This window comes from Triturus cristatus, chromosome 6 (genome assembly GCF_964204655.1).
Source record: "Triturus cristatus chromosome 6, aTriCri1.1, whole genome shotgun sequence".
In the NCBI taxonomy this organism is placed as follows: domain Eukaryota; kingdom Metazoa; phylum Chordata; class Amphibia; order Caudata; family Salamandridae; genus Triturus; species Triturus cristatus.
Genome location: NC_140589.1, coordinates 1,835,464,395 through 1,835,492,269, shown reverse-complemented (window position 1 = coordinate 1,835,492,269; position 27,875 = coordinate 1,835,464,395). Strand labels below are relative to the sequence as shown.

Genomic DNA, 27,875 nt, shown 5'->3' with positions numbered 1-27,875 from the left:
GGAGTAATGTAAGAATCGGGGCAGGTCACCCCTAATATGAGTAATTTAAGAAGCGGGGCAGGTCACCCCTGTGTTACCCTGTGGGGGCCGTGCCTGTGGGTTTACCGCTCGGAATCTTGACATACCTGGGGGGGTTCTTCAGTGGACACGTCAGTGATACCCGCTTTGTTGTATGCATTGTAAATGCGGTACGGTCGCACGACGTTGCGCTGCGGGGTGTCTTCTATGCGCTTTATCTATTACAATGGAGGTGTCTGTTTCGCACTGCACGTGCTGCACACTTGTCTACCGCCCGTGAGCTCCATCCTTCTGGGGTTCCTGGGAAGACCCGATTTTCTTCTCCACGTGGTGCTGCCTCTTCTCCTGGCACAGCTGAGAAGTGACGGGACCCTGTCTTCCCCCCACCCCCTTCACTACCCCACCCTCTCTGCCTCCCAGCTGCCGCACATTCTTGAGCCCCGGCCCTCGCCCACCCCTCCTGTGCCAGCCTGCCTCGGTACTAGGCAGCCCTACATGTCTGGGCAGTACCGCCTCGCCCCGGGAGAATGCAGGCCCCGTGGATGGGCCGCCCCCTGCCAAACACCGCGGCGCTTCGAGGCACACGCAGCGCTATCACCGGCAGACACCTGCGCTTTATTACCGCCCTTTCTTTCTGTCATCAAAACCTGTTATTCATAGTGCCAATATCAGCAACACACCCCATCCCTCCCACAGCAATAATTTGGAGAAATAATCAGACAAGACACATTCTTAGTGGAGAAAATTGCTGCAGGTTTATATGCCAACATGGTGGGTTATCTTACGGGCGATCCCAGGGCAGGCAGCCCCTCGCCGCCTGCCCACCTGATGAGCCAAGTTATAGCCTAGTGTTTGTTAGATTTGGGGGAGGGGATAGCCCCTGCCACCGGTGGACCACCAGTCCACCCCCTTACTCACGCCCCCCCTTCAGCTAAGGGGGCGGAGCGTTGCAGGCAACCCCCGGTTGCTCAGGTACACAACCGCCCGTAAGACTAACGGGGCGCCGTCGCTCCTCCAGGGTCCACCGCGAGGACCTCCCTGGGCATATTTGGCTTTAGCACCCTTACTGTGCTCGTGCAGAGGGTACCCTCCTGTACCTTACAGCCTCTGGATCAACCTGTAACTCCGCCACAGCTCTGGGTGTGGCCACTGTCACAGCCAGGGCCCCCCACCAAGGTAGGCCTCTTCACCTCCATTTTGCTAATTCCAGGGCCTCTCCCCGGTCCAGCAAAACAAGTCCATGCCCACTCTGGCAGGCACGCCCCCTCCTCTTTCAAACTCCCAGTGGATTTATCATGCAGCAGCCACGCCCGATGAACCAAACCCCACTGTTCATCGAATCTGCGCCTGACACTGTAAACTTTCCTGCGTGAGGAATCCCCGGCAACCTCTGACCGAGCCCCTCGCCACACTCCAAGTGGGGTTATCTCTGCCCATCATAACACCCCTGCCCCCCATAGGTTGCCTAACTTACACCAGGAGGATTTCATTACTGGCCGCAGTGCCCCCCTACCCGGGAAAGTAGAATCCTGCCTCCCCGGTGATGACCAAACTGTTGGGAGGGAAGACACCCGCCCCAGTCCGTGCTGCACCTTCTACAGCAAGCTGTTCCAGCGCATGCCTGGGACCCCCAACCAAATAAGTCAGTGGTGGAAACCCATGCCTCCATTTCTAGAATTCCGTTGCGTCAATCACAGGACGCAAGGACAGCCCTTCACCCAGACCTTTGATCCTGGCAAAATAAAGGCATGCTAAGTTGCTAACACCCTTTATTGAACACTGCACACCAGTAAAAACAACTACTCCAGCTGGCACAATAACACTGCACCCAATCAAACCTCCGGTGCCGCACAGTGTGCCTTTGGAATACTCCCAGTTTGCCTGCACACAATACCTTAACCTGTCTTCCGGCCACTCCTTGGGGTGGCTGCGGACGGCTGTACCTTTTAAAACCTTGGGATTCCCATCGTCCCACCTGCATGCTGTGCTCCGCTGCTGATTGCCCATAGCTAGCTTAAGAAATCACGCGGTTATTGGCACTGTACCCATCTGCCCTTGCATGGCCCAGTCATGCCATGGCATCGCACCTGACCCCCGTGTTCTGCTTCATAAGCATGACAAACTAGTTCAAGCCGCCTGGCTGACTGTTATAACTAGCGATGTAGCCCATAAGCCAGCGGTTGTTAGAGGTATCCCGGTGTGTCAAACAGGGGCCATGATTTGGCTAGTGGGTTCCTGGAGAAAATAATACGCACAACTAGCCTGCCCTTTATTTTCTAAATGCCTGCAGGTTACTCCCCGTCTGACAGCGATCTATCGCTGCTGCGTCGCCCTCCTTCTGACCCAACCCTGGCGTGAGTGGCCCTGTGCCAAATCTCTGTTAGTGTGTACCAGGAAGCCTGCAAGGGGGTGGTGAAAAAAGGGAGACAGACTGAACCGACTCCAATCTCCATCCTACTAAGGGTTATGGCTGATGATGCGTAGCTGTACCGGTGCACACCCTGGTTATGCTGAGGGATGATCCCGTTAACTGGCCACAGGTTGGCCCCTCCCCCGGATTGTTGATACAACTGTGATGAAGCAATGTTGCTGCATGGTCCAATACCCTAGGGGGATTGTCTTTAGTGCCTGCCCAAGTCTGTCCCCTGCCTGTTTGACCCTGTTCAAAATCTTGCAGTACTACATGCTAATTGGGATGATCGTTAGTTAGACCCGACAGGGAGTGATCCTGTGAAAAGAGATAGGGACCACCACCACCCCCAGCAGGTGAATCGGTCCAGGTTTTACTTTGCCATGACCCCTCCTATGCCCTTAGGAATCACCATAAACAGCCTGCAAGTGGCCATGTGGCCGGCAACCAGCGGGACCTGCCAGTCCTTTTTTCCCTTCATGTCCTTGCCGCGTAGCGCCACTCACTGCTGCAGTTGTCTAGTTGCGAACCACTCTTGCCGCTTTTGACCAGTAATGTTTAAAATTGCTGAAGATTTGCGGTTACCTCTACCGGGTAGGTGGAACATATAGCATGTGTCCTGAATGCACATTATATGTGATGTTGTGCAGGTCTAGAGGAATCAACACTACTAACTGTGCAGTTGTTTGCGCTCTGGCCTGTCAAGAGTAAATGTCCGTCCATTATTCCTGTTGTGCAAGATCCAAAAGCCATTGGCTCTCCATGTGTTTGTTCCCTGTCCTTACCGCATTGAGAAGAATGCTTGCCGACAGTGGTTGACCTGGGCTATTCCAAACCTAACCTCGGCCTTTTTTGCGCACCGTCACCCTGAGGGATATCTTGGTACTGATTAACAGATTATTATTGCTACCCAACTCGGAGGTACTCATTATATCGGCCTTCGGAGGGTGAAAGGCTGAGGGGGGCGGCACACTATCTGATGCGATGTCCTTATAAAAGGGGCCCTCAAGAACATTCAATCTGCCCCCTGCTAAAGGGACATGTGTGCAAGACCTGTCTCCTTGAGTGCGGGGCTAGCTAAGTACCTTCCTGCTAGCATAAAATTCCTGATGCCTTACCAACACCAACCGAAAGTATGCGTGCCCCGGTAGCTTATCACCCCTGTAAGCTGGCACCTCAGCCTTCCTTCTAGCGCTCTCCAGGGTGAAAGGCTGAGGGGGGCGGCACACCATCTGATGGCATGGCCAAAGTAAAAGGTTGCCCCTCTGTACTTTCCATAAGCCGCCTGCTCAAGGAGAAAAAACCAAAGTACTGATTAACAAGCATGCTCCTCATTTGCAGGAGTCGTCCCCATCCACTGGCCCAGGTGTACCTTACGGGGTAAGTATCTTGCCCCGTTAACCAATGTGCTCTTTGCCCCACACATTGCTCCTGCTGTGCTGCCACTCCCAGTAACCTCCCTACTGCTAACCCTGACACTTGTCCGAGTGTGACAATGCAGACTATTCCAGGCCCCCTCGGTATGAGGATGGTTTGGGCAGCAGGCAATCGTAATTCCAATGTGATTGACTTACTCAATGCCTGTTGTAGTGGTCCTCACTGAATCTGGACAGACAGCGCCAACTGGTGGCAGACTGTCACAAGCGCCGGAGTTGAGCAGTAAGGACGGAGCTGCGTACCAGAAACCCCCGCTCACAGATAGCCCCCAGTAAACTTGGTCCTGCGAATTGGCAATGGTGGGCCATTCCGTCACTTTTGGAAGTCCAGGGATGACTTTCTCACCTAGCGATTTCAACGAAACAGGCTGGACTTAAAGCCAGGTACAAGTCTGAAAAGGGGTGTATCCCTGTGCCTATACTGGCTGGGGTGAGAGTGGAGTAGTCCCCCCCGCAGTAAACTAAACTAAATGTAAATCACTTGAACTGCTCTTTAATAAATGACGGAAGGTCATCATAGTACCTAACCATGTCAATTCATTTCAGAGGCATCCGACCAAGTTTGCCTTGATACCTTCTTATTCCTATGAATGTTTGGGATATTTGTATTGTTCCTAGTATCCTATGTGTGCTCCTCCAGTGAGCATAAAGTGGCCCCATAACCTGTATGTGGGGCACCTGATACACTAAATCGCAAATCACTATACCCCTCCCCTAGCAAAAGATCAAAATAGGGGAAGAATTACACATGGCCACTCCAAGGTTCGCATTTGAGAGGCAGGTACTGTTCCTAAAAACCCAATTATGCTTACATTCATTTGTATGCCAAGTTTCCCCTGCATAAAATTCAGTTGATGTCAACGCTATCAAGTGCCGCAACACGTGTCATAAATGTATTTTGATAACGCAAGCCTGCAGGTGCTCACTGAACGTTCAGCAGGATTCCATTTGCAAGAACAGTGCTCTTCAAACCACAAAATCTAGGAAAACAACTCTATACAGTCACCGTTAATTGGACAGTAATTCCAACACCAAGCTCTTTCCCCGTACTGTGGTGGTTTAAAATATTGCATATTCTGGGTTAGCAGAGTTCGGGTTACATCCTCCACCGACAGACAGCACAAGGAGTCTGCAGCCGGAACCCTATTGACGAACAAAGCTGAAGCGCCCGGACTGCTAAACAATCCTGCATGCCCTGTGGTAATAGTGAAAGTGTCACTCGCGGACAAAGAACTGTGACGTTCTTGCACAAAATTAAGACCATGTCCCAAGCGCCACGAGGGGAGTGGAAATACTCTAACAGATGTGTAGGGCCCGGGGTTATTACTTTGTTACATTGTCTAAATAAAGCCAGGTTAGAGGGGGCGTGGCTAGGCGCCCGACGAGGATGGCGGCGCCGAGTTAGGAGCTCCGCCCGCATCGGAGTGTGCAGGCGGTTTGCGCTCCTTCCAGGAGTTTCAAAAGGAGGACTCCGTCGTGGGATGCTGTCAGGCATGCCCTGAGTGCCTTTTCGCCATCGTGGCGGCTTTGCAGGAGTCTGGCTGCTCATTTTTATCTCGGTCGCGGCTCGGATTCGGCCGCGGCCGCCATTTTGTTTTCGCCGTGCTCGAACTCTCCTCAGCAGCGCGTTTCATCGCGCAATGGCCCCCAGCTGTTATGGTGACATTATAATGCTTCTAGCACCCCCAGTGGCATAATTGTTATGCACCAGCTCATACAGGTGACTTTTTATTTATTATAATGACTCTTTTATGACCCTAATGGACTTCCTTTATTCACCTCATATCAGGCAGCCATTTTAGGTCCCCAATTCGTTTCTCCTGGCTAATATTACTTGTTTTGCTCCCAGCTTGCACGTGTGCTCTTGGTGTTCCTGCATTTTACAGACGTGTCGATGGCTGACTGTTCTGGCAAAGTCTGCAAGCACAACTACATTAAAAATTCCAAGCTTTTTACGGAATTAGCCCATTTAGAAGCCTCTCAGTCTCTCCCTTTTGGTGAAGTGTCGTCGAACATGGAATCCTCCTCACAATCTTCAACGAAGACGACGCCGAAGAGATTGAAAAAAGATCCGCCTTCGCCTCCCAAGTCCTCCTCGGTCATTTCGATGGAATTAATCCTTGAAGAGATACGGGCCTTACGCCCGTTTATGGAAGAAACCAACGCAAAGTTGCAAGTCCTTACTCACAACTGGGCCTCAATGGATGAAAGAGTGTCATTGGTAGAGCGTGATGTCTCGTCTCTTCAGTATTCTGCGGCCAAGGTCACCCACATGCATACGCAGATTTCGTATCTCCAGAAGCAGGTAAAGGACTTGGAAAATCGCAACAGGCGCAATAATCTCCGCCTTTACGGCCTGGTGGAGGGCTGTGAGGGGAATAATCCTGTCAATTTTTTCAAGTCTTTTCTCCCCAAGATTTTACACTTGCCCGAGGATACTTCTTTAAACATCCAACGCGCCCACAGACTTGGTCGAGCTAACTCCTCTTCAGCCTCATCAGTAAAGCCCAGAGGGGTAATAATGTATTTTTTGGAATACACAGATCTGCTGAAAGTCCTCTCAGCTGCCAGAGCTTCTCCTCGTCTTGCATGGTTGGGCTCCACTCTGTTCTTTGCGCAGGATTATGCCAGAGCCACTGCGAATCGTCGTAAGGCCTTCTTGGACATGAGACCGGACCTCCGCTCCATTGGTGCCAGATACGGTCTCTTCCATCCTTGTTTGTTCAAAGTCACCTACAACAATAAGACTACGACCTATGAGGAGCCTGCGCGCCTTCGAAGCTTCCTGAATTCCTGCGGCCATGCTGACATGGAGCTTTCTGGACCTTCATCTTCTCTCCCAACATGACTTATTGCCGAAGTTGTATTATGATGTCCTCGCTCTTATGTTCGCTGGTTTTTCTCATTTAATGGATCTTATAATTTGCATGTTTCTCTTGTTGGGTCTTACTCTTCATTGAAATGTTTGTTATTCATGTTGTGGTTCCTTTTTATACTCCAATTATCACCTGTCCCATGACTTTGTCTCCTGTTGTTGTCTAACCTTATTACCATTCCTCCTTCACAGATCAATGTTCTGCGTTCCGCCTGTTTCTCCGGTTGGACGTCTCACTGACCCCGAGTGCCTGCCTTCTCCAGTTGGCCCTACCTCCCTTCCCCGTCTTCACGTCCGTCCTTGCTTGTCTCTGTTCCTGATTGTATCCTCCCTAAGTTACCCCTTGTAAGTATTCTCCATTCTCCTTCTGTCGAGCTGGTTCTTGTTTTGTTTCTTTTGACTATGCTTATTCCTCGTTTACCTTCAGATTCATTGGCTAACTTTGATACTGTTGCCTTTCATTCTTTCCTCCTTGCTATTGCTCACATTGTCGATTTTCTATTCTTGAGCCTCTATCTCAGCATGTCTTTCTTGGTTTTTCTTCTTTCTTTTTGTCTCTTCTCCTTTTCATGGGTTTTTCTTTCATTGGTTCTGGTTTTCATCTTTTTTGAAATTAAGCAACTGTTATGTCATTGAATATATTGTCATGGAATGTGAAGGGTATCAACTCTCCGATTAAGCGTCAACGGATTTTATCACATCTAGCCAAATTGAATGTTGATATTGCATTTATCCAGGAAACGCATTTAACTGATGTAGAATCTGCTAAGCTTAAACGTGGATGGGTGGGTGAACTATTCTATTCACAGGGTGACGGCAAACGAAATGGTGTGGCAATCCTATGTCGCAAGTCTCTCCCCTTTCAGATCCTTACTCACGAATCGGATACCTCTGGTCGATGGGTTTATGCCAAGCTGTCACTCAGAGGTGTTCCAATTTCTCTGCTCAATGTATACGGCCCAACAACGGGTGAACCTTCTTTTTGGGCTGATTTCTCTCCACTTTTAACAAAATTTTTGGACCACAATTATATTTTGGCAGGGGATTGTAATCAACCTCTAGACCCCTTTGTCGATAGGGCGTCCACGACCCCCCACATTCCTAATAGACCTCACAAGTTGTTTAACCTTGCTATTTCACGGCATAAGCTAGTAGACTCCTGGCGCCTTTGTAATCCAAAGTTACGGGAGTACACTTTTTACTCTCCCTGTCACCACTCCCAGTCACGACTTGACTACATCTTTGTCTCACACAGCCTCGCTCAATCACTTCTACACTCTGAGATAGGCCCAATACTACTTTCCGATCATGCCCCTGTTCTTACTAGTGTTGACATACTTCCTAAAATTGATGCCCCCAGAAGATGGCGATTTAATAACTCCCTCCTCGCCGATCCCAAGTTTACAACCTCTTTTACCTCCTTTTTTGACGAATATTTTTTGATTAATACAGACGATGCCCTCCCTGATCACATTATCTGGGATGCTTTTAAAGCAGCTGCACGTGACTTTATTATTCGTTATGTGGCAGAAAAACGCAAGACTGCGCGTAGCTTCACCAAACAGCTCCTTTCTGACATCAAGAAATTGGAACATGCCTACTTTACATCTCACTCTGCCGACAGCTTGAATGCCCTTGTTGCTGCCAAAATGAAATTCAATGAGAAGTCCACGGAGGACGCCTCTCTGTACTTGCTGAAGTCTTCTGCTAAATTCTATGGGGGAAGGAATAAAGCAGGGAAGCTCCTAGCTAATTATTTGAAGATCAAACATAATAAGTTAAATATTGAATCTGTATATGACCTTGATGACACCTTGAAACACACGGATGCAGATATTCTCGCTGAATTCTCACGTTTTTATAAGTCTTTATATACATCTGAAACTCAATCCTCTTCCAGCTCCCTTGCTAATTTTTTCTCCACCATTCACACACCACCTAATTTTCCCCCTGATCTTTCCTCCTTAGAATCTGACGTCACACAAAAGGAATTGTTCACTGCACTTCAACATCTCAAACCCAATAAAGCTCCTGGCCCTGACGGTTTTACCGTCGAATTTTACCTTCATTTCTCTAAGTTATTGATTCCACGGCTTCATTCCCTTCTTCACACTTTTGTTGATCGCGGCGCCTCTTCGGGGACCTTTTCGGATGCCCACATTTGCCTAATACCTAAGCCTGGGAAAGATGTAAAATATTGCAAAAACTACAGGCCCATATCCTTAGTCAATATTGACTACAAACTCTTTGCAAAAGCGCTAGTGATCCGATTAGATCAACTTCTCCCCGATCTTCTAGGCGAAGAACAATCTGGGTTTGTCAAGGGCCGACATATTACACACAACACCAGACTTTTATTCAATATCCTGTCAAAGTCCTCCCGCTGTCAACACTCACTGGCAGCGATTGCCCTTGACGCCGTGAAGGCGTTCGATCGGGTCGAATGGCGCTATCTCTTTCACACCCTTACCTGGTTTGGTTTTGGCCCTAGATTTATTTCCTTAGTTTCCCTGTTATATTCTTACCCCAGAGCTGCTGTCTTTGCGAATGGTCGAATCTCCTCTTATTTTGATTTAGGTCGAGGCGTTCGCCAGGGCTGGCCTTTGTCCCCCTTTCTTTTCAGCCTTGCTTTAGAGCCGTTCCTGTCCAAATTGCGTCAAAATCCTGCTATTCGTGGTTTTCAGATTGCAGATTCTCACATTAAACTTGCTGCTTATGCGGATGATATTTTACTTTTTCTCTCTAACCCTGCAGAATCTATTCCGGCTTTTCTGAACGAAGTCCGAAATTACTCCTCTATTTCTGGGTATAAACTTAACCATGACAAATGTGAGATCCTTCCCCTAACCAAATTTACTTTCAAACAGGATTTCAGCGACTCTCAGTTCACTTGGTGTCCTTCCCATATCAAGTACCTGGGTTTATATATCACCCCCTCTGTTTCGGACACTGTCTCTTTATGTATGTCCAAATGCGCACAAAAGATTGCTGACCTCACTGTAAGGTGGCATCCCTTATACCTGTCCTGGTGGGGTCGTCTTGACACTATTAAAATGATGATCTCCCCTATCATTCTTTATACACTTTCTAATATTCCTGTACCCATCCCACTGAAATTCTTTAAAAAGGTCAACTCAACGTTATCTTCATTTTTATGGAATTCTAAAAAACCCAGAATGTCTCTTGCCAGACTGATCCGTCCCGCCTCTGAGGGTGGTGTCAATTTCCCTGACTTCCCTGCTTATCAGAAGGCCTTTTTGTTACGTCAAGCTTCCCTCTGGTTGCAAGATCCCGCTTCTCCTTGTCCTCTATGGACTAAGGTTGAACGCGCTCTCCTTTCTCCGTTTTCTTTCGCAGAATATCTTGCTTTTTCCCGCAAACCCTCATTGCTCCCTACTTCTATTCATAAATACACCCTTAAGCTTTTACTGTCTGCTACACCCGGTCCCCCTACAACTGTCACTGATTTCCTTTCTTCTACCATCTGGCATAATAAATTTCTCTTAATTGGTTGCAAGCCCTTTTATTGGAAATCTTGGAGAAGCCGAGGATTGATTTGGATCTCGCAGCTCTTCTCTGGTTCTACCTTCCTCTCTTTTCCTGATCTTCGTTCTTCCTTTGATTTGCCTTTATCCTTTCTCTCTAAGTATCTTCTACTCAAGACTGCGGTTTTGGAGGTTTATAAGCGGCTCTCGGTTTCTCCTCCCTCTCCTGCTTCGTCCACCCCCATTTCTCAACTTCACTCTATCTTGCGTACTACTCCCAAAGCATCCTCTATTTACAAGCACCTTCATGCACACGAGCTCCCCAGACCTAAATCCAAGGTTGAATCTCAGTGGGAATTGGATCTTGGAATAACCTGGCCGGTATCTTTATGGGATAAAATTTGGACAAAAATCCGTAAAACTTCTAGAGCAGCTTCCTTGACACAATCCTTACTTTTTATTTATAACAGACTACTTTACACTCCTTCCACACTACACAAGCGATTCCCCAGTACCTCAGACAATTGCTGGTCGTGTGGCTCTCCTAATGCTACATTACCTCATATGCTATTTCTTTGTAAACATGTGCATGATTTTTGGCTACAGGTATGGGCTCAAGTCAATGTTATCTTTCACACTTGTATTCCCTTTTCTCTCACTCAACTTTTCTTGGGTAGTTTATCCCCTAGTTGGGACAATGTAGATATGCATGTTCGTATTGTTGATTTGCTATTTGCCATTGCTTTTCAGCAGATCACGGTTAATTGGAAAAATGCGACCAATATTTCCTTCAAAGCGTGGTGGTACAATGTCTGTCACAATCATAGACTTGACAATGCTTTTGTTTCTTCTGTTCACTCAGCAACCAAACGTGCAGACTTATGGCACCCCATTACGTTATATTTAGATAATTGTGTTGCTCATTCCTCTCGTCCATCGCCTGCTCAACAAGAAGTTCCTAAACCCCCATGATGCCCTTCTAGTGTCCATAACTTTTCAATTATACTGTTTTGTCTTTACTCTTCTTTTGTACTTAGATGTTTAGTCATGATTGATGCAATCTCTTTGCTTCTTTTAGCTTGCCCATGAATATTAATATTTTGTTGTAGCCTCTCTCTCACAAATTTTAATTTGTTGTAAACCCTCTCTGATATGTTGTATTCTGCAATCCCCTTCCTTCCCCTCCCTTCCCTCTCCCTTCCATACCTGATATTCTGTATTGCATTCTCATTTTCCTTTGCTTAATAAAATTCTTTTAAACTTAAATAAAGCCAGGTTAGATGTGCGCTGGCAGACAAGTTTCTTCACACCCCAATGAGCCTCAGCAACCCCTGGATGCACAATAGTGGCACGCCTGACACCGGAGCTGCCCTGCCACAGAACATTGGTCCACCAGTGCAGCCCGCGACTGCTGCAGGAGAGGTGCCGGAACAGCACCGGATTTGATGGACGCCCAAAGCATCCAGCAGCCTAGCCCAATCACAACCCGGCTGCGGGCCCTAGACCCATGTCGCTCTAGCCCCAATAAACTAAGACTCAGTCTACACACAATATACATGTAGGCTGCTGACCTTCCTTGTCTGGACATTCACCCTCTTCTTCCCTGTAGTAGTTGTACACAAACACGGATGTGGCCTGCAGCAACATAAAGCATGTGTTGCTTTGCATTCCAGGTGGTTGCCTCCCCCCACAGGCGGCTGTGTTGTTGGCTGCGCTGCCGGATCATTTCACTTATATTGGACACCCACCAGGGATGATTGTGGGTAAAGACAAACCCTCTTGGGCGCCTGTCTCCAAAGCTGTTACACAGTGTCCCTGAACGGTAGGTTCATCGGAGGGGGAACAGGTTCCTCACTGCTCTGGGAAACCAGATCTAAATGGACTCTCTTGATGTCCCTGTGTTTATTGTGTGCAGCCCACATTTAAAAGGGATGCAAACATGGGGGGGCCTAAAAAGTGGGCGTGGTCAATGTAGTTGAGAACGTGACTTGAACGCGTACCTAAGAAACTGTGCTTAGCTAATGTGCCGCCCGACATGTATCTGGCTGTATCTTTCATTGCAAATCGAAGATGATTTAACAAGGAACATCATACCTACAACAAGTCAGGACTGTTGGCTTTGTCAATGATCGTAGTTGCCTAAGCTAAATACGCAGCCCACAAGCTGGATCGCAAACCTGAGTCCAGCTACAGCAGACCCAGGCCGGCCCAACAGAAGCAGACCCCGCGAGACCCTCCGATACCACGTCATCTGCCCAGGGACCCCTCATGCTGGGGAGCCATCGGTGCAGGAACTGGACAGGCTACCTTCCCGGTTCACTGCTTCGACCGCCAACAAAGCCTTTCAAGCCGCTCAAGTGTGTTGTGGTTTTACTTACATAATTCTTTTCCTTTTATATAACTCTGTTCCTGTTTCACTTCTTTGCCTGTGCAGCTCGTTGCATTCTATGTTCTATTTGTGACTAGCTTGGCAACAGAATGTGGGCAAGGGAGAGTGGAGATTGGTGTTGGAGGAGGCGGTTAGCTGGAATAAGGACTGGTGGTTTTATCCTTTTTACTGGAAATAAAGTTACTGAAATCTACTTGAAGTCTACCTGAATTTCGTGGATCTTACACTGGCGACGAGTGACCTGCTTGGGGACAGGAATTGATGCCACCAGTTTCCCCATACCGAACCTACTGCCAAGGGATACTTATTTCAATTCTGCTGAATCTGGATTTTGAACGTTGGTGCACAACAAGAATTGTTGTCAAGTACTACATAGAGTCATCGAACCTGTACCTGTGTATCGATTTTCGTTTGGTATTCTAAGCGCTGCTCCACAGTACAGTTGTTCACTGTGTCAAGTCTGCATGGAATTTTTTTTTTTGGGCGAGAATATTTCTATATTTATATATTCTGTGGATGTCAACATGAAAGCTTTGCTGATGGATGCCGATGTTGAACTGCCCGTATTCAAGGACATGGAGTAAATCTTGACGGCGTTCGTGTTGCCGTACTATCATACTGTCGTGTGGGAAGACAAAAGGCTGAAGTGACCCTTTGAAAGAGGAATTCAATTTTGCGCTAAAACATTGTTTTTCTGATGGCCCCACCAACGTTGGATGTTTACATTTGTTGATGACATTTGAATGATTACATTTGAACAATAACGGCTTCGCGAGCTGGACTCACCTGCACGTGCGCTGCTTCCGTTGCTGTCGAGTCGAGTCGAGTAGTGAGCGGCAGCGTTGCTGCGAACCACCCGGCTCACGTTACGCTACCGTCGTGATCAACGACGCTGCTGACGTTTTATCGTGTATCAGTGATACACACACTGGATATCTACGGCGTTTGGCTGCGTTCGTTTCTTGATTTGGGAGGAGAGCATGTTGTGTATCAGTGATACACACACTATTCACGCAGAGGATTTATAAGAGAGGTTTTGGGAACAACGTTAACCTTACGATTTTATGCAAATTTTGGACAAAACTTATCTTTTCATTCAATGTATTGAGATTAATGACAACTAGTTTTTTTTTTTTGTTTTGTTTATTTATTTATTTATCTTTTACATGTGCATGAGTGTTTACTCTTTTGGTGCTTATCCATAATGACCGCGTCTAGCATGTCGCAACCTCCTCAATTTTTGAGAGATGTGGGTGACCCCATATTACCATGGAAAAGATGGAAACCTCTTTTTGATTTGTATTTACTGGCTATTGGGGGAGAAAAGTTCTCAGCGGTGCGAAAGCAAGCTACACTGTTACACAATTTGGGGATTGAGGGTAGACATGTGTATGATAGTCTTGATGAGATTCCCCTGGGTCGAGGTGAGGGTGAACCTGAGAATATTTATGACATGACTGTACTAATGCTGGAGAATCATTTTGGTTCCAAGATCAATGTAGTTTTAGAACGCCATAAATTTTTCTCCAGAACTCAAGGGAAGCAGGAGAAAATCACTAGTTATGTGGCAACTTTGAAGACTTTGGCACGTACCTGTGAGTTTGAACAACTCACGGATTCTCTCATCAGAGATCAAATTGTCAGGTGCACGAATGATCCAAAAGTACAACAAAAGCTTCTGGCCAGAAATCCAGATCTTAAGGACACGTTGTCCATTGTAGAGGGTATGGAAAACACTAATATGTGGGTACGAGAGATGAAAGTGGATAAGGGTCCTTGTGTTTCGGCTGATGAGAAGGCTGTTAGTGAAATAAAGAAGGAGGAAGTTGTGAAGGCTGACGTTAAGGGTGTGATTAAGGAGAATTGTGAGAAAGACAAGAAGTTTCAATATTCAGAACAGCCAAATTTCAGAAACAGGTCCACTGAACAATTTGGATTAAAAAGTAACAGAGGAGGTTTTAAATGTTTCAGGTGCGGCAGAGAAAATCATTCACCTAACAGTCCCAATTGTTTCGCGAAGTCTGTGGTGTGCAATAAGTGTGGTAAAAGAGGCCATTATGCACGGGTGTGTCGGAATGGTAGAAGTCAGACAGTGCAGTGTGTTGATCAGGAGAGGAAGTTTGTTTGCAGCATCAGGCATGATGGTGTTGTTGATGGAGACACTTTAGACATGCCTGAGTGTGAAGTGTTGATTGGGGGTGAGCGGTTTTCAGTGTTGGCTGACTCGGGATCACCTTACACGATGGTTGGTGAGGCGAACTGGGATGCTGCTATTGGTCTGGAGAAAACTGAATTGTTTCCCCCGGATATTAGTCCTGTTGGATATGGGGGAGTTAAGATTGATGTTTTGGGTTTTGTTGTAAGGAAGATCCAGTTTAAGGACAGGGAGACTTTTGGTAAAGTGTATGTGGCGAAAAGAGGGGACAACCTATTGGGGTGGAGACACCAAAGAGATATGGGGATCAAATTAGATCCAAATTCCCCAGAGAAAGTTTTACTTGTGTCACCTTCTTCCATGTCAACTGATATATGCTCCCAATGTCCCAGAGTTTTTTGTGATGGGTTGGGGTTGTTGAGAAATTTTGAACATAAGATCATTCTAAAGGACAATGCCCAACCTTTTGTCAGCAAGGTGAGAAGAGTTCCACACATGTTAATGGAACCTTTGAATTTGGAACTTAAAAAGTTGTTGTCGAGTGGCGTAATTGAAGAGATTGAGTGCTCGGAGTGGTTTGCTCCCATTGTTTTGGCACCTAAGGATGGTGGGAAGGGGATCAGGATGTGTGTGGACTTGCGCGGGTTGAACAAGCACATTTGGGTGGACAGACAACCTCTACCCAACATTTCCCAAACACTTGCTTTGATTAAAGACGCTAAATGGTTTAGTGTGATGGATCTTTCTTCTGCTTACCATCAAGTTCTTTTGCATCCTGATTCTAGGCATTTGACTTCTTTTGTCACGCCTTTAGGAGCTTTCAGGTTCATTCGAATGCCCTTTGGGTTGGCCTCTGCTGCGGCTTGTTTTCAGAGGGTGATGAATAAAGTGTTGGTTGGATTGCGGAAGGTTCTTGTTTTTCAGGATGACATATTGATTTATGGTAAAGATGTGCGTGACCATGATGAGGTGCTTTGGAAAGTTTTGGAAAGGTTGCAAGAAGCTGGTTTGGTTATAAAAAAGGAAAAGTGTAAATTCCGTGTGTCGTCTGTGGATTATCTAGGGCACACCATTTCTTCTGATGGTATTAGTCCTAAGCTTAATTTGGTGGAAAGCATAGTTAAGGCCCCGGTTCCAGTCAGCAAGGATCAAGTTCGCTCATTCTTGGGTTTGGCCGAGTTTTGCTCCAAGTTCATACCTAATTTTGCTGGGGTTTCATTTCCTTTAAGAGAGCTTTTGAGGAAGGGTGTACAATTTTCATGGTCGGATGAGTGTTCTTTTGCTTTTGATTCTATCAAAAAAACAATTGGTCTTATGCCCACTCTGGGACATTTTGATACTAGGAAAAAAACGATCTTGTCTACAGATGCAAGCGCATTCGGTTTGGGGGCGGTACTTTCACAAGTTGTTGAGGGTGAGTTGAAAATTGTTGCTTTCGCGTCTCGTTCTCTTAAGGGTGCTGAGGCACGATATTCAGTAATTGAGCGGGAAGCGTTAGCGGTATTTTGGGCTGTACACCATTTCAAGTTTTATCTTTGGGGATTACCGGTGACAGTCAGGTCAGATCATCGTCCCTTATGTCAAGTTTTCGCTTGCAGAGATGTTGAAAATGTTTCTCCTAGGATCAAGCGTTGGGTTGAGGGACTTTCTGATTTTAATTTCATTGTTGAGTATGTCCCGGGTTCTATGAATGTTGTTGCGGACTGTCTGTCTAGGTTACCTATTGATCAGTCTGGTGATGAAGTTGATGGGTCCTTGGTTGGATGGGTGCAAGAAAATGCTGTTAATCAAGAGGAGTGGTCTTTGATCTCTCATGATGACAATGATTTGGAGTTACTTAAGAAGTTCACGATTGAGGGTTGGCCAGCGGTGGAAGACATTCCTGAGCAGTTGAAGAAATGTATTAATGTTAAGGAGGAATTATGCGTTTTTGATGACAAATTGTTAAGGGGTAACCGTATGGTGCCTCCTAGTGAACTTAGGAACAAGTTAATCAATTTGGCTCATGAAGGGCACTTGGGGAGGAATTTAACAAAAGCTAGAGTCCGCGAATGTTATTGGTGGCCAACAATGGACAGACAGGTGGAGGAGGTAGTTAAGGACTGTTGGGAGTGTGCTAATAATGATAAGAGCAAGAATAGTCGTACTGAACCGCTTTCACCTGTTGAGACTCCAATTGTACCTTGGACCAAATTGGGTTTAGACATTGCTGGTCCTTTTGAGTCCTTCGCGCATAATGAGCGGTATGTGTTACTGTTGGTGGATTACACCTCCAAGTGGGTTGTTACCAAGTGTGTGCCAGCAGTAAATACTAGAACTGTTATTGAGTTTTTGACTGCAAAGTAGATCCACGTTGAAAGAAATGCTTAGGGAAACATGGTGGGCTCACCGCAACACTCCAAATTGTTTAACTTTGGTCTCACCTTTCTCTATTTTGAGAGGGAGGAAACCTCATGATAAATTGAATCCGGCTTGGCTGCATTTGAATGTTGAGAGTGTGCAGTTGGATGAGGATGTGGTGCGGAGGCAGAAGTGTCACCAGGAAAAGTATAAGAGCAGGTTTGATGCTCAGAACTCTGCTGTTCCTAGACAATGGAGTGTGGGTGATGAAGTTTTGGTCAAAAGACCTGGGCTTTTGAGGAAGGGTCAATCACGTTATATGGGCCCATTCATTATCAAAGAGGTGAGGAAGAATGTCGTGGTATTGGGTTCTGGGGAGGTTTGGAGTATGTCTCGTTTGGTTAAATGGGTGCCAGGTTCTGAAGGTACGTCTGATGGGTCTACTCATGATTCTGCCACGACTCATCACGATTGTACTTCGATGGCTATGCACCATCCTGGCAACCACCGTAGGATCAGGTTTACGTCATCTTGGCATAAAGATTATAACATGTCGTGAAGTTATCTTGACAAGGGGACTAAAAGATGTCTGGACTGCAACAATGGTTATGTTGTAAGTTTTGTGGTTTTGTTATTGCTTGTTGTAAGTTGTCTTGTAAATTTAAGTTTTAAATATTGTGGGGAGGGAGATGTGTTGTGGTTTTACTTACATAATTCTTTTCCTTTTATATAACTCTGTTCCTGTTTCACTACTTCTTTGCCTGTGCAGCTCGTTGCATTCTATGTTCTATTTGTGACTAGCTTGGCAACAGAATGTGGGCAAGGGAGAGTGGAGATTGGTGTTGGAGGAGGCGGTTAGCTGGAATAAGGACTGGTGGTTTTATCCTTTTTACTGGAAATAAAGTTACTGAAATCTACTTGAAGTCTACCTGAATTTCGTGGATCTTACAAAGAGTTACTACAAATACGCCCTCCGCAGTTCTTCCCTGACTGCCTCAAAATCTCCTTTAAACCGCCACCAAAGATCCACAGAGCACATGATCAAGGAGCTAACACCCTACTCAAACGCTCCTCTGGCGGAGGTAGTGCCTGACGTGCACAGGCTATGCTGACTGGCAGTCACTGATCGGCAGTTATTGAGCTAGGCAGGCTGACTCGACTCAAGATAGGAAACGCACCTGACCACCGCTTCGGTCATAACACAACCATGCCCCTCAAAGAAAGCCACTACAAATAACCTTAATCCATCAGAACGAGAGCAATCGTACACAACAACAATTACTGCCGCGGGTTACTTATATTGGATACTTCCCCGAGGTGACAATGGCCGGCATGTACGTGTGGAGATAATTTACTCGCGACTACACCTGCGACCTGCACCCTGATCGGCTTAGGTGCTTCATTCAACAGTTGTCCCAGACCCACTCCTTCAAATGTTCTCCCACTGACAACCTAGAGCTATGGTTTAGCGTGCCCAGTTGGCGCTGCATACTGTGCCCAAGAGATCTCGCTGTTCTAAGCTGATGGAGGTGCGCCGGCGCAGTTACAACTTACGCTACCGGACTGCCAGAACATCCGACTCCCTAGCATGACCAGTAACATCCACCCTACAATCGTTGGAACAGTATTATTAGTTAGGTAGCTGGTTGCAGGAGTTAGATAGGGCACCCCCCAGGCTCAGTTCGTACCCGCGGCTCCCTCGCAACCGTCACTCTCCCCACCTCTCGGCTCACGAAGAAGATAAACAGTTCCCCTGCCTGCTTCGGGTCCCAGGGAGGCACGACCAGACCAATGCTAGGGCAGAGCGCAGCCAATCCCTGGTGCCGGGAGGGCACGGACAGTCTAGCCACCCCTTCCCGGTCAGGTGCCTAACTGCGCACCGGTCGACAACGCTATTGCCACAGGCCTGACAGGCGCTGTCCCGGCAGCTGCCCAGTAATTGCATGTAACCTCTGACCCTTGCGGGCCTAGGCCCCGAGCCATCCCCGGATCCACCTCATGGTGGGTGACTGGCTCAGGGGGAGACGGGGGTATGATTGCGAGCGCATTGCTCCATCACCCCCCCGCATCGAGCACCCGCCCGTGCACCCCGCAGCCAGGACCAGCCTGCACCCCACTACGCGAGGCCCCTGAGCATTGGGTAGCCCCTCCAACTGCATGAACGGCAAAGAGAGCCACACTGTGCTCTTCTGCCCCACTGCACAATGCCCACGCCGTACCGAGTCACGGCACACTCCAGGCTGGTGCGGTATACTGGGGGGGCCGCTGCCCTTAGCGCCCCGGGAGCTGTCCCCCCCCCCCATGATGGCCGCAGCAATGGCCGGGCATAGCCGCCATGTCTAGGGAGAAGGGGACGGGAAGCACTCACCAGAGTCCTCAGCTCCTGGAGATCCCGGGGGCACGTCCAAACGGCATCAAGTCAGCATGAAAAGAGGGCGAACAGTAGGCGGGTGAGGTATAAGTACCTCTTCCCTGCCCCCCCCTGCCCAGAAGTGATGCGTGCATGGGGGACCCTCAAGGAGGCTGACTTGAGTGCCATCCTGTGGCACTAATGGGGGCCGCCCTCTTAGGAGGGCCCCCTTCGAGGGCCCGGGGCAGCCCTTCATTGCTTTCGGGACAAATTAAACTTAAACAACTTCTGTATTGCGACGTCAGAGTTGTATAAGGAGTGGTACTCAAATAACAGCACAGCAGTAAATGATGATTTACTTTATATAGCGCTTCATGGCGCACATATGCCGTTTCTGAGAGCTGTGTGCCACCGGTCACGTGCCACATCTGCCAAAACCTGGATGCAGTGCACAAGTCGGGGGTGCAATCGGGTAGACAGCGTCAACCCATGTCCCTTCGGTCAAAAAGTTGGGCCCACTGAAATATGCCCAAAGCAAAGGCCTTATTTAAAGGGCCATCAGCCTCATTTTGTTGGAGTATCCTGGTTGGGAGCTATGGCCCCCCACTTAGATGCAAATGTAATAGAGGGGAAACAAAATCACACAGCTTATTACTTCACAAATACTTGAGAGAGGCACGCGTTTGACTGTGTTCAGTCCCTGTTAATAAGAGAAATGCATGCACTGTAATAAATATCACAAAAAGAGGGACAAAGGGCTTTTATACATAAGGTCCAACACATATGCCCAAATGCAATATGAAAATTAGAGTTGTGCTCTTCCTGAATAAACTAGAGTGTAGCAATATACATAAGACAGTAGGCTATAGAGTCAAAGAGATGGGAATCCATTTCTTTGGAATATAATGGCCTCACACACCCAGTTGGGTGTCATGCTTCATCATTGGGCTGCTCCTCGTCTGGCCGGCGCTGCAATGCCTGAAGGACTCCCAATGAGGGGCACTTTGGCGGAGACATTTTTCCAAATAGCCATTTGATGCAATGGGGGTGAGGGGCTTAGTGAGTGTAGATAGTTTTTTAACTTTTGGACCTGACGAATCGCCTCTAGACTTGTAGAATAGGCGAGAAACATGTTGACCAACCACATGGAAGGGCCCCACACCTGAGACATTAACTTAGCATTGCGCCTTTCCTTTTTATTTTAATCAGGGTAGGAGACCCCACAATTAAATTATTTTTGCTGGTACTCCCAACCCTGTTTTAATTCACATAAACATCACACACCACTTCTTCATCTACACTCACTAAGCCCCTCACCCCCACGGCACCAAACGGCTATTTGGAAAAAGATCTCCACCAAAGTGCCCCTCATTGGGAGCCCGTCAGGCCTTGCAGTGCCGGCCAGACGAGGAGCAGCCCAATGATGAAGCATGACACCAAACTGGGTGTGTGAGGGCATTAAATTCCAAAGAAATGGATTCCCATCTCTTTGACTCTATAGCCTACTGTCTTATGCACTGTAATAATGTCAGATGTTTTAGTCTGTCTCACTATTTCCCAAATAACAATTTAAATTATAGCGATGCTCATCCCAATGCAGGATGTCACAGCTCTTTACATTACACACACACATGCTACATTGGCACTAAATCAGTGTGTAACTCTTTCTCACTGAGGCCTGGCTTAACTACACTTCCACGCTTGACATTGCCACCGCAATACCCAAAGAATACAAGGTTACCGACCGCATCAACAATTCTGGCGGAGTGATCACCATCATACACAAGGAATCCATCCAATGCACCACCACAGATGATAACATCACCCCAGCCATGCAACACCTCAACCTCCGACTCCACACAGACAGCAGAACAGACAGCAACACCACCATCAGGGACACCCTTGCCTACCATCCCCCAGGACCACGTCCAGCCTTCTGCAACTTAATCGCCGACTTCATCACCCCCTCACCATAGACTCCAACAACGACATTTTCCTTGGAGACCTTAACTTCCAACTTGATGCCCACAATGACATCAACACTACCAACCTCCTCAAAAGCATGTACATCTGACTCACCCAACTCGTCCACGACCCCAGGCACATCACAGGCCGCACAGTAGACCACATCTACACCTTCAGCAACCGCATCAGATACAGCCACACCATGGAACCGACCACTCCATCGTTCACTTCAACATCACCAGCACATGTACCTCTGCCCCCAATCCGCCCAATGCCCCCCACCGCAGCAGGAGCAAAGTCTCAAAGGATGCATGGATCAACGTGCTCAACACCACTCACCCCATCTCCTCTAACAATCTAGACAAGAACGTTAGAAACTTCACCAATTGGATCACTAACTGTGCTGACAGCATCACATGCATTGGCAACAACACCCACAGAGGGTACACCAAGAAGACTAGCTGGTACCATGATGACCTCAGAACCAGTAAAAGACACTGTAAACAACTGGTAAGGAGATGGTGCACCAGCAAGGACACGACCAACAAAACCACCTTCAAGACAGGCCTTAACTTCTACCAGAGACAGTTGAGAGAATCAAAGAAAAAGGCCTAAGCCTCAAGCATCAAATCAGGCTCCAATAACAAAGCAAAGAACTCTTTAACATCGTCAAAGAATACTCCAACTCCTCAGCTGCAACAAACAACATTACCCCTTCACAGAATCTCTACAACAACCTTGCAAACTTCCACAACAAGATAGCCAACATCTCCAAACCCCAGCCCAAGGCCACCAACTTCTTCAAGCAACACAACGACCCCTTTACCACCACAGACATTCTATTAACGGAATGGATCCAGCTCACCCCACAGGACACCGCCTTCATCATGAACTCGGTCTACTTAAGGGCCCCAACCGACCCACATCTTCAACCTAGGAGAAGCTAGAATCAGCCACGTACTCACCACCTTGTTCAACACCTTTCATGCCACGGCCACCTTCCCCCAGGACTTGAAAAATGCAGAAGTCAACACCCTACTTAAGAAACCATCGGCAGACCCCAGCAAACTCAACAACTACTGATCGATCTCCCTGCTCCAGTTCCTGGCCAAATTATTAGAACAAGCCAACAATTCTCCTCACATCTGGAATGGAACCTCCTACTCGACTCCTCCCAATCTGGATTCTGCAGCAACCACAGCAGAGAGACAGCCCTCATCGTGGGTACCGGTGACATCCGACCCTACTCGACCGAGGAGAGACTGTGGCTTTGATCCTTCTAGACCTATTAGCAGCCTTAGATATGATCTCCCACCACACACTCATCACAAGGCTTTATAACACTGGTATCCAAGGTGCCAACTTCAGACGGATCGCCTCTTTCCTCACAGGAAGAACGCAAAAAGTTGACCTTCCCCCCCTTCACCTCCGAACCCAGGGAAATCATCTGTGGAGTACCCCAAGGATCCTCGCTCAGCCCCATCATCTTGAATACTTATATGACACCTCTGGTCAGCATCGTCAAAACCTAAGGACTCAACATCCTATCCTACGCCAATGACACTCAACTCATCCTCTCCCTCTCCAGACACCGCACCAAGACCAACTTCCACAGCTGCATGACCGATGTCGCCAACTGAATGAAGGACAACTGCCTGAAGCTCAACAAGGACACGACAGGTTGTTAGAAATGGGTGTCTCTAGTTGGCAATTGTTTGCACCTTTGTCCAAATAGGGACCCTTCTTTCTAGTCAGGATTGGGGGATTCACCACTGAAATAACCCCTGCTCATCCCCTTGGTAGCTTGTCACGAGCAGTAAGACTTATCTCAGAAGCAGTGTGTAAAACATTTGCACATAATCAACAGTAATACAGTGAAAACACTACAAAATGACACCACACCAGGTTAGAAAAATATCCAATATTTTATATAGTTAAAACAAGATCAAAACGATACGAATCATACATAAAGTACTTAAAAATATGCCCTTTGCCAGAATAACCTTTAAAATGCAGTTCCTTGAAGTCGGTAACTCCATCCGGTGCTAATGTGGTGCTGAGAAGAACAGAATCCAACAGTTCCGTCTGACCGCGTTGGTCAGAGCATCAGCAGACTTGTAAACAGTACCTTTTCATTGCGGCCGATCACGTTGGCGAAGGCCGGTCGTGGCAACTGTCGCAGTTGCAATGCGAAATGTAGTGATGCGGCGTGCAGGGCCCTCAAGTCGCGGTGCAGGCAGCGGCTCAGTGACAGTCGTTCAGCTGCGTCAATGAGACCAGGGCTGCAGTGCGGAGTGAAGGCGGTGCTCGTTGCGGTGCGGAAAGATCACGGTGCAGGCAACAGAGCTGGTTGCGGGGAGCTGGCGTCAGTCGGTCCGGACTGTGCTGTCTGACAAGGCTGTGTGTCGTGAGATGAGTGGTGCCCCCAGCCACGGTGCTGTCACGGGTGTCGAAGTCAGCAGGCAGCAATGGCGTCGGTGAGACCAGGGCTGCAAAGTGAAGTGAGGCGGTGGGGAGTGCTGTGCCCACAGGTCACGGTGCAAGCATCGGCTTGGTGGCGGTGCCATTGGTCGTCGGTGAGACCAGGGTTGTGGTGCAAAATGCTGCGGTGCCCTCTGAGGTGCCTTCAGGATATGAAACCAGCGACAGAGTCGGTGACGGACTCGGTTGCTTTCCCCCCTCTGTGGCAACTGAAACCATGGTTCCAGAGGCGATACCCAGAGGTCGGTGAAGTCTTTGCGGTCCCTGAGACATCAGAGCAGGAGGCAAGCTCTACTTCAAGCCCTTGGAGATACTCAGCAACAAGTTAAAAAAGTTCAGTCCAGACCTTTCACCGCCCAAGGCAGAAGCAGCAACTGCAGGCCAACCCAGCAAAGCAACAACACAGCAAAGGGGCAGTACTCCTCCTGGCATTTCTTCCAGCTCTTCTTCTTTGCAGGTTCCTTGATTCCAGCGAGTTCTAAAGTTCTGGGGTTTGGGCCCCAATATTTATACTGCATTTCTCTTTGTTCTCTGAAGCAGAGAGTGTCTGTGCCCAGCCCAAACCAGTTCCATCCTCTCTGGCCTGGCTTCCTGTCAGGAGGTGAAGACAGCATTGTCCAAGGTATACTAGGCCCATTCAAGTGTAAGGAAATCTCCTCTCACTACTCTAAGGTCTATTCAGTCCAACCCTGACTCATCCAGGAAAGGCAGCCAAGGATGGCTGTGTAAAAAAAAAACGAACACAAGGCAGCACATTACACTGCTTTGCATTACCTTGTGTAAGGTAAGCATTACATGAGTGGTGCATGGGCATTCCCATGCATCTACCCATGTATTTTTACACCCCCCCATATTTACACAGAGACTCACCTCCACAGTATCTTCACCTGTTGCGGCTGGCATCTACAGGGGTGGGGACGAGTGCGCGCACTAATAAAATAAATCTTTTGAACTTTTACCAAACACATCCTCCGCTCCAGAACTCTTCTTCTCTCGACTGCAGTGCGGGCACAAGCAAACTACCATGACCAATCCAAGCACTCCTCACATGCTGTTAACCAGCATGAGAGCAGTGTTCTGATAGGAGGGAGTGGCCACTCTCAGCGCTCCCCAGTGCACTGGAGGTCTGCACTTGCTCTCAACCCAGCTGTCCTAGACAGCTGGGTTGAGAGGTTTAAAGTGCTCAAGTCTGGCTGGCCAAAGAGACATGCACACTTTAAACAGTACACAGGCAGCCCTCTGCCCACCACTCCTCCCTGCTGCCACTCATCAGGCCTGCCCCTTCCTGAAACTCGGTTCCGGACGGGATGATGAAAAATAAAATGATAATGAATTACCATTTTTTCATATCTGGGATTTTTGGGGGCCTTTAAGTGGGGTGACGCTCCTTGCTCAAACAGAGGAGCCGCCCCTGATCTTCAAGACAATAAAAGATACAGTGACATCTGCCCAAAAACTATGGAGGCAGGCAAGGCTAGCATCTGAGGTCTTCTAATGAGAGACGATGATGACACAGAAACGTATTGAATAGAAAATAACTAATCTGGAAAAAACTGCTCACTATCTCTCATTTCAATACTCCAGATCTCAATCATATGCTGATTTACTGTCTTTACTACAAGTAAAAAAGAACTAAATGATCTTTATATGTCGGAAGCAGAAAAACCACAGGGATGCCTCTGGAAACCGCATTACGAATGAGGGGGAAGGGCAGGCCGTTTACTGGTGGCACAACTTCAAAAAACTACAGCCAGAACAAACCGGCTCTCTGTAATGCAGCTATGAAATTCATAGCCCAACCAACTGAAATTATAAAAGAGTTTCAAAATCATTTTGAGACTCTATATGCCATAATCGGATCTTGAAAAGGAAAAATCCTTCTTCCAGGACTTACAAATACCAAAATAACAAAAGACCAAGCAGATACATTAAAGGGATCATTTTTCAGAAGGAAATAGTAGATGCTATAGATAAGATGGCCACTGATAAAGCACCAGGTGAGGAAGACTTCCCAATGCATTTTTTAAAATAACCAAGTCCTTGATTGTAGCACTGCTGATGCAGGGCTGTAATAAAGCATTAGAAACCTGCCACTTAAGGGACACATTTGGTAGAGCTAGGATTTCTGTCATCCTTAAGCTGGGGAAAGACCCTTTAGGATGCTCAAGTTATAGACCAATCTCACTCATCACTACTGATGTAAAGATTGTGGCCAAGATCCTTGCAAAGCGCTTGAAGAAGCTAATACCCTCCCTGATTCATCCTGCTCAAGTAGGTTTTGTGCTGGGACATTCTTCATCAAACCACTTATGCAATCTATCCTCTATGATATGGTAAGTTAAAGAAGACCTAGACGAAAAAGTTCTCTTCTGATTAGAGGCAGAAAAAGTGTTTGATCAGAGTAGAATGGGGATATCTATTTAGGACAACGACACACATGGGAATTGTCCAAAACTGTCTTCGTATAACCAAAGGAATGTACCTTAACCCGATGGCCTCTGTTTACTTGCAGAGGCTTTTCCTTACCCTTCTACCAAATCCAACGCGGGACAAGGCAAGGATGCCCCTTATCACCATTGTTATTAATACTGGCTTTATAACTACTAGTAATTGCAATTAGAAATGATACACTGAGTAAAGGAATAATGACAAATGTTGGTGAACTTAATGCATTCCACTATGCCAATGATATATTACTGGCCATTACAAACCCTTTGGAATCAACACAAGCATCGGTTAAATGCATAGAATGGTTTGCAACATTTCAAGGGCATAAAATCAACTAGTCTAAATGTGAAGCCCTTCCATTGCCTCCAATGACTAAAAGCCTCTGTAGGCTCTTTGTTATTTAACTGGCTTACGAATAGGCTTAAGTGTCTAGGGGTATACATTAGTCCAGGACTAAATAATACATTTCAGGATAAGTTCCCCTCTTTATTGAGTACTGTAAAGTTAGAGCTCAGAAGATGGTCAAAATTAAAATTATTATTATGGGGATGCATACAAAATATTAAAATGAATATAGCAACTAGGTTCAATTATTTATTTGTAATGCTACCCATAAAATGTCTGAAATCCCATCTAAGAGAATTAGAAAAAGTAATAATCAGTTTTGAATATAACAGAGATAGGACAAGACTGAATAGCTCCAAATTTCATGTGGCAATGACGAAAGGAGGACTGTGTCTACCACACATGGAAAGTTACTGGCTAGCCCATCAGTTAGCTCTTCTGATGTATCTTTTGCCGATCCTCAGAACAACTCCACCTTGGGACCTTATAGAGAAACATCCACTGAATGCTAACACCTCTGGAGATCTCACACCCTGTTATACAAGGTATCCACGTCCCATGGTGAGCGCTAATCCCATAATCCCAACCTGTCATTACACATGGCTTAGAGCTCATAAACTCTAAACACAGCTATTCGCGTAAAGAGAAATGAAATTAGTTGGACTATTTGAAAAGACCATTTTGTTAGAAATCTGGATGACATATTCACTCATAACATGTTAAAATAGTTTCAGGTATTATGCCAAGAATTCAATCTCCCAGTTACGCAACAGGAAAAATATCTCCAATTAGCCCATATATTAATTTTATTTCAGAAACCCCCTCAGGTTTTTCTTGAAAAATCTCCTCTCACTCACTACCTGTACACTTAGACATTTTTTAGAAGATTGAGACTCAATTCTTGGATGAAACCTCGCCACGTTACAATACTGTTTGACATAAAGCCCCAAAGGTCCTACTCCTCTGCCTTTATTTTAGGTAGCCCCTGTTGCCATTTTAGATCATGGAGGTCGCCATCTTTTTTAATGTATGCAGAATCATTGCCATGTCTGCCATTTGACACAGATGCCGTCTTACCTTATCTTTCTAAGAGCTGTGAAATTGTCAGGTCATTCAACCAATGACATAGATGTAACACCTGATGTGACATCAGTCTGAGTCAAATCTCTACGTATCAC

The 27,875-nt window shown here is 47.0% G+C and overlaps 2 protein-coding genes across 5 annotated transcripts in view; one reads left to right on the top strand and one right to left on the bottom strand.

Annotated features, from left to right (window-relative positions):
• LOC146822144 (sterile alpha motif domain-containing protein 12-like) overlaps window positions 1-27,875 on the bottom strand; it is a 205,002-nt gene that overhangs the window by 171,003 nt on the left and 6,124 nt on the right. Inside the window, exon 1 of one of the 4 annotated variants that reach the window (XM_085613265.1) lies at window positions 126-292. The exons of the other annotated variants lie outside the window; for them this stretch is intronic. The gene's annotated coding sequence lies outside the window, so the exon portion shown is untranslated. Of the gene's footprint in view, window positions 1-125; window positions 293-27,875 lie in introns of those variants that run through there. 4 annotated transcript variants of the gene reach the window in all.
• LOC146822143 (uncharacterized) overlaps window positions 6,997-27,875 on the top strand; it is a 68,570-nt gene continuing 47,691 nt past the window's right edge. The window contains exon 1 of the mRNA XM_085613262.1: window positions 6,997-7,084. The gene's annotated coding sequence lies outside the window, so the exon portion shown is untranslated. The remainder of the gene's footprint in view (window positions 7,085-27,875) is intronic.